Source organism: Helianthus annuus, chromosome 6 (assembly GCF_002127325.2).
Source record: "Helianthus annuus cultivar XRQ/B chromosome 6, HanXRQr2.0-SUNRISE, whole genome shotgun sequence".
Lineage (NCBI taxonomy): Eukaryota > Viridiplantae > Streptophyta > Magnoliopsida > Asterales > Asteraceae > Helianthus > Helianthus annuus.
In genome coordinates, this window is record NC_035438.2 from 88,953,000 (window position 1) to 88,961,087 (window position 8,088).

The window sequence follows — 8,088 nt, forward strand, 5'->3', positions numbered from 1 at the left end:
GGTTTGCTCGGCAGATACACAAGGAATATAAGTAGCAAGTAAATGGTCACTCACGTCCTATCAGGGTTATTATACGAGTCAGGTTTGTATATAGCACGTATATAGTAATCACGTATAGTCATGGCAAACATGTACGCACGAAAGCAGATAAGACATAGCATGTGAGGATCCAATTGTCTAAGTCCAACAATACCCGGCCCAATAACATAAGCAGCCCAATAACAAAACAGTTCAGATTCTCAATCGGCCCAATTAGTAAACGTATGCTGGTCCAATAACAAACAGTCCACAATTCAAATCGTTGGGCTCAATAGATTGGGCCCGTGACAGTGAAGGCCCAACAGTGTGCGTGTAAACGATGGTCTCGAGTCGCAACGGAGATCTCGAGTCGCAACCGGAGATTACGAGTCGCAACAGCTGGTTGCAAGTCGCAACGGTGATCTCGGTTCATCATGGTCTGGTTACGAGTCGTAATCTGACTCGCAACCGTGGTTGCGGTTCGTGCAGTTTGGTCTCGAGTGGGGTTCCGACTCGCAACAAGCGATGCCGAGTCGCAACCGTGTGTGTAACGACTTTTCCTGATTTCATGCAATTCATTTAGGCAATTCAATCATCGTTGACAGTTTCCAAAAATCAATTATCACTAACAGTTTGCCATTCAAGAATTCATCGATCAAACAGGGAAATAAATCATCAATTCTTATGAACCCTCATAATCCCACTTATGAACAACAACAATATTCATAACACTCAATCACATTATGATCCGATTTCATGAATGTTAACTCGAATTGCATAACTACACAGCCAATCAACAAGACATTATCATTAACATCATCAACAACAAATCCGATTATATAACCTGTCCGGCCGATTAACAAACATCGCTATAATAAGTACTCGCATCCAACATCAACAACCAATCAATTTTACTAACATACGCCCTAGTTACATCGCATAACAGAATGATAGCAATCATGGCATCACATATAATCGAACATGAATTCAAACAAACATACTAACCGGTTACAAGTAACGAGATGTGATCCGAACAAGAGGGTGATCGGATGGCCTTGTGCCGTCGGTTCCTAAACAAGCCGAGAGAGAGAGAGACGAGATAGAGAGCAAAGCTTCTAGGGTTTGTGTGTGAGTGCTTGATTTGCAAAAGTGGTAAAACAAAACCCCTAACTTGGTTTTGTGTGTGTTGCGAGTGGGGAGTGGGCCGAGCCCACTTGGTTGTCTAATGGTCCGCGTGCACAAGGAGTGGCCCAAAGGGCTTTGTGTGGCCGGTTTGTGTAGTTTGGGCTCGTGCAACACATAACATTCATACACACACAACACACGTAAACAAATATTCATTTAAAATCATATAATTCAGTTCTCATGAGCACGTAACGTTACATCAAAGCAAGTCTAAAGTTCGAGTTGTCACAGAGTGTGCTTCTGACAATCTACGCGTTGGACTTGAATCACCTTCCCCAGACATGGCACGAACACCCTCTTCAGCGGGCTTGCGTAACCTACAAAGAAACCCTTATTAGATTTAGCTCCAAATTTACCATTTTCATCAATAAACGTGCAAGGAGACCCAAACGGCTCCAAGAACTCAAGATTTGGTTTATAGCGGTGCAGTAGCTCAAAGCAAGTCTTTTTGTACTTCTTGACAGTGAGAACTCTATTCAATGTGTAACAGGCTGCTAAAACTACTTCACTCCAGAAAAAGATAGGAAGCTTGGAATCAGCTAACATTGTACGGGCAGTCTCAATCAGAGTCTGATTCTTTCGTTCAGCAACGCCATTCTGCTGTGGAGTGTATGGCGCACTGAATTCATGAAGAATTCCCTTCTCATTACAGAACTTATACATCTTGTTGTTCTTGAATTTCGTTCCGTTGTCGCTCCTAATCCTCCGGATTAGCAGTTAATACACCGTTTCCATCTTTTTGAAAAGCACCATCAATGACTCAAAAGTTTGATCTTTTCGTTCTAAGCACACTACCCATGAGAATCTCGTAAAGTCATCAGTAACCGCCAAGCAATACAAGTCTCCGTTGATGCTCTTTACGTTGACAGGCCCGAAGAGATCCATGTGCAATCTCTCAAGAGGTAACCTGATCGTGTTGAGGATCTTCAATGGGTGTAACTTCCGAGTCTGCTTTCCTTTCTTACACGCTATACAATCATCATTCAAATGAAAATTTTCAGATTAACACCATCAACCAAATCATTGTGTACTAAAAAGTTCATTTTGCGAACATGAATGTGGCCCATCTTTCGATGCCACATGATCGAATCTTTTTCAGTCGCTTTAGTTTTAGACACAAAACACTGTTTCTGATGAGATGTTGGCGTTGCGACGCTCATGTCCAGAATATAAAGATCATTCTCCCGCGGAGCGCGTAACAACACCATCTCATCAGGGATTTTAAACCCTGGTTTCAACACAACACATTTAGTTTTAGTAAAGTGTACACTAAACGCTTTATCACAGATTTGTGAAATACTGAGTAAATTGTTTGTTAACTCTACTATGTAGTTCACTTTGTCGAACGAAATCACGCCATTTGACAGCGTTGCTTGACCAACGATTCTTCCACCTTGATTCCCTGCAAATCCAACACAGCTTCCGTTTATGGATTTGACATCATAGAGCAAAGCAAGCGCGTCCCAGTCATATGCCTTGAAGCGCCACTATCCATAATCCATTTTGACAGAATAGACTTGGGCAGCCCCCTGCAAACATCAAATCACATTTATTCAAACAATAAAGCCCAGGATTTCTTAACTTCCGACACACTTCTGAACACAACATCACACTTCTCATTTGTTTTCGGAAAATCAAAAGTGACATTTGGAACCTCTTCTTTCACAATCGTTTTAACTTTGTTAGTTATCGGTGGAAATTCAGCAAGAAACTTATCAACTTCTTTTTCAAATTCAACCACATCATCTTTAAAAAGATTTGAATCACTTTTCAAAGCATTCTCCATTTTTTTGACTTCAACAGACGGTTTCGATTTCGCGACCCAAGATTGATTTTCAAAAATTTTTGTCTTAGGGTAAATTTTTGAAGTCTTTCGAGTCTTAGAGGATTCGCCAATCTTGAAAGTCGATTTCGGCTTATCCTCCGACTTCAAAGATACACCTCTCTTCAAAATACGGATCGGAGAAACCATTGGCTTTTTGCCCTTTGTGTCAGTCGGAGATTTAGGTCGAGGTTTTTGAATGTTTGACTTTTGAACAATTGGTTTAGAAACCGTTTGTTTTTGAACACTTGGTTTTGAAACAGTTTGCTTTTGAACCGGTTTTGCAACAACAGGTTTCTCAATCACTTTCTGACACTGTTTCGCCATGTGTCCGATTCCACTGCAGCGGTAACACACTCTTTTGTCATATTCTACAAAAGAAGATTTGACTGTCTCTTCTTTTAACGTCTTTGCTGCATTGAAATCGTCCAGAGCTTTTTGACTGAAAATATAATCTTTCTCATCGTCAACACTTGGACCAGCGACAAAAATATCATTCATCTTCTTTTTCGGCTTAAACACCTGCTTAGTCGTTTTCTTTTCAAACCCGATTCCTTTGTTTTTAAAGTTGTTTTTCTTGTTATGACCATTACCAACCCCATCTTTCTTTCCCGAACTTGTTGGAGTGATATAACAAATGACTTTTTAGGTTTTGAAAAGAATTCATTGTTATTAACCTCGTTAATATTCATTTCAACCAATTTAAACACTTTTTTGACATTTTCGAATTTCACATTCTGAAGTGGATACTAGAAATCGGAATAAAGTTTGTCTGTTCCAACCATAGTGTATACCACCATGATCGGATCATCATTCGCACTCTTTTCCGACTTCGGTACATACCGATCTAAGAAATTCCCTTCATCTTCAGAATCACTGACAACCTTCTCAGATTGAGCCTTTTCAGATTTCTCACTCTCCTCATCCAACACCTGATCGACAACAGTTTTGATAACCTGAGATTCGTTGTCGGTATCGGATGGGGAGAATGTGACATCTATGGTCTCAGGCAAATCATCTTCTAACGATCTCAATTTGAGATTCAAAGCCGCTTCCACCCCATCTGGATACTTCTGTGTGTAATGATTCCACATTGGGGTGGAACGCTTTTAAAGACTGGTGCCGTATGTGGCTGTTGGAGAATAATTTGTTCAAGAACGTACGATGAAGCCACATAACTCATTAACTTTTTATCAACCCGATCGTTTTCAATTTTTACCAATTCGAGTTCTTTCTTAAGCGATGCGATCGTGTCTAAATGAAAATTGACTTCATTTTGTTTATCAAATAGTGTTGCTTTAGCCAATTTTGTAGCTTTATCGTTTTCGAAACTTTCGTTTTGGATCATCTTGATTGACCTTTTAAGAGTATCGTACGCCTCTTTAACTTGGCCAAGGTCAAACTTAATCATATCAGCGTGGTGTTTCAATTCATGATACTTAGTGTCTTTTTCAAGACACTCCGTGCATGGTTCTAAACACTGTTTGCACGGTGTTTCAGGGATTGAAACAACCTTTTCAACATCCTGCTCTACACACATAGTTTTACTGACATTGTTTGACTCAGACTCAGACAAATTGACAGATTTGCTCTCCTAAACTCCAGATTCCTCTTGTTTGACAGACACACAACTGACAGACTTTGACTCCTCTAGATCTGAGTCTACCTCTTTGAGTTTTCCCATAAGTGCTTTGTCAGCTATGTCTTTCAAAACTTCTCCAGTCATCTCTTTTGACACGTCGATCAATTCTTCAACGACTTCTTTCTTTTCTTCAAATCTTGGGCATGATCTGGTCTTTGGTTCCTCGAAATAACTTGCAAAAGATTCAAACACATTAGGAGGTAAAATTGATTTCATAGTATATGCCAATTCCTCCTGTTTTGACTGGTAGTAATACACTTCAGCAGCTATTTCTTCAACATCGACCGCATTATCAACAGAAACCTCTTCAGCAACCTCAGAAACATTTTCAGTAATTATTTTCGGCTCAGACACTGTCTCAGAAATTTCAACAACTTCTGCCATCATTGCCTGTCCATCGCTACCGGGGATATATTTATCCCAGCTGAAACCTGCAGCTACCTTCTCATCATCTTGATTCACGATCAGCGCCTTTTCCGATTTATTCTCAATCTGTGGCCTCTGAACAGTTGGCTGTTGATTTGGTCGGTGATAGATCGCTTGCCTATAGTAGTCGTTGGTGAACGGGTTTTGATGATTGTTTACTTCACGGTTGGGACATTCTCGTTTGAAGTGACCGCGTTCTTTGCATTTAAAGCATGTAACTTTCGACTTATCAAACCCTAACTTTTGATCAGGGCCTGATAGACTGTTCCAGCCTGTAGTTTCCATGAAATGTTGAGCCCTACGCACCAAACTCGCCATGCACCATTTGAGGTCGATCAATTCAAGCTCTTCTGGATCGATTTGGTCGTAGTCCTCCTTCGTCATGTCAGGATTACCGATCCTTCCTGCGACTAAGCCCTCGTAAGCCTCAAGAACGGAAGCAAGCAGTGCTATGTGCTGTTTTGCGGCTATTTCAGTTATCTCGTTTCCATTCTTTATGTTTACCGCAATATTGCACTGTACCCCAGAAACATATGCCTGATGATTTGATTCTGTTGAGCTTTGAGGTGAAGGCTGTTCCTGAGCTTTGACATTTGGTTCAAAGTTCGCGAATGGTAAAGAATTGCCGGATTGAGGAGTGTTTGAAGAAACACTTGAGGTGTTATCAGCAATGAACCCTGTCTGTATTTTTGGGCTTTGATTGGTTGAAACTGTAGGGTTGCCTTTATAATACAACGATACATCCTGCTGCACACTCGCTGAGTTCATTTTCTTGATTTTTAGCAATTCCAACTCGTGGGCTTCGATTTCTCGATGAATGAGCTGAGGTTGAGATTCACAAAATCAGAATTATTCTTCAACATCATTAGATACGTGCCCCACTCATCATACGGAAGTGCATCACACAGCTTATCAATCCATTCTTCATTCGTCTTGGTGATCTCTAACCGCTTCATTTCAACCACAAGATGACAGTATCGTTCGATTAACTGCTTTGTTGTCTCGCCTTTAATCCCAGTAAAAATATCAAATTCCTTCTTGATTAAGGCTTTCTTGCTCTTAATCATTGAAACACTGCCTTGGAATTTCAGATTCAAAGCTTGCCACATCGACTGAGAATTGTCTTCATGTTGCAGTAAAACGAGAATATCTTCCTTGATGGCTTGTTGTAAAATGCTCACCATCTTCTTTTCAGCCTTGAAATCAATCTGTTCAGATTCTGTCAAACTCCCGATGCCCTTTTCCAATCCCATACCGTTAACTGATGGTACATACTTCGCCTCTGTTTTCATCCAACATTCAAAGTGATTGGCTTGCACCCAGTTTTTGAAACGGCCTGACCAACCCGCATATTCATCCAAACTCATGAGCTTCGGAGGCTTTTGCATCGTCCCTAATTCATTCTCCATGTTAACGTTCTGAACTATACTTGCCGGACTTTGCGTAACCGACATGCCGCTCCCCGCAAACAAGTTATAAAAATCTTGATGTTCCATTTTTAGTGACAAATTTCCAAAAATGTTTAACTTTTTGATTAACAGGTTGTTTTTATTGAAAAACTTTTAACACAGACTGAGTTTCCAACACTCGATCACGTATGAAATGGACTAAACGCTCAAAACATGATTTTTACACTAAAACAGGTCGTATAAGCGAAATCAGACTCTAAGTGTAACAATGAGCGAAATCACCTAATGCTCACAAAAGCGAAATCTGATAAAGACCTTATGAGCGAAACCACAAGAGCGAAACCTCAAGAATGACACTATGAGCGAAACCTCAAGAGCGAAACCTCAAAAATGACACTATGAGCGAAACCTCAAGAGCGAAACCTCAAAAATGACACTATGAGCGAAACCTCAAGAGCGAAACCCCTAGATTGAAACCAAATATGACACTATGAGCGAAACCTCAAGAGCGAACCCCTGATTTCGCTTATGCCGTATGAGCGAAATCAATCAAGTACCATATGAGCGAAACCTATTCACGAGCCATTTTAGGTCACTTTTAAGCTGTTTTTAGGTCTGAAAATCTCAAGGGTTTGTTATTAGACAATTTTACACTATGTGTTCAAATTTCAGTACATTTTGTTCGTCGGAAAGTCCAGAAACTCAAAATGTGCTAGAAAAAGGCTTTGATTCGGGTAAACTAGCTCACAACTAGCTCTGATACCAATTGTAGGACCGTTATTGACAGTCGTTTGAGTCAATCAGAGCTAGCAACTACCGAAAATGCAGCGGAAATACAAAATCGGCATGAATCAAAGCAGAAATGGAGTAGAAACAGAAGGAAATCACTTTAAAACAGTTTTCTCATTAAATCTTCACAAAATACACGAGCAGCAGTTCAGCTACACGGGAGACATGAACCAACAAAATGAGAAAACAACTTGGGTATTTATAGGGGTGAGGGTTTCGCTTATATGACATGTCCATATGAGCGAAATCATCTTGGTGGGATTTCGCTCATATGACACATGTTCACATAAGCGAAATCATGACATGAAAATCAAACATTTACACTTCAACCCCCTAAACATTACATAATTAACACATCTAGACCCTATACATTGATCAACTAAGACTAAGACGCAGGCTTTAGACATTCGTGCACCAACACCTTTTCAATTTGCTTTGCACGGTACAAAGTCGGATCTTCTAAGGTCCATGCGTAACCTTTCATCTTCTGGATTGCTTGATTAAGAGTGAGTTCGTCATATTGAGCACTCTCTTTGATTAAGGTAGAAAACATATTCCACTATTTCGGTAAACAATTTAGAAATTTTCTACCTTTTCGAATTCGGTATACAATCCTGGTTGGCTTCGATCTAAGACACTGAATAAATTGTAGAATCTATTTACCAGATCATCTAACGATTGGCCTTTCATAGCTTTAAACACTACGAATTGAGTCTTCAGCCGATCGAGTCTCCTTTCTTGAAATGCTCATTTCCTTCGTACCTGTCGCTCAAACTGTCGCACAATTCCTTTGATGA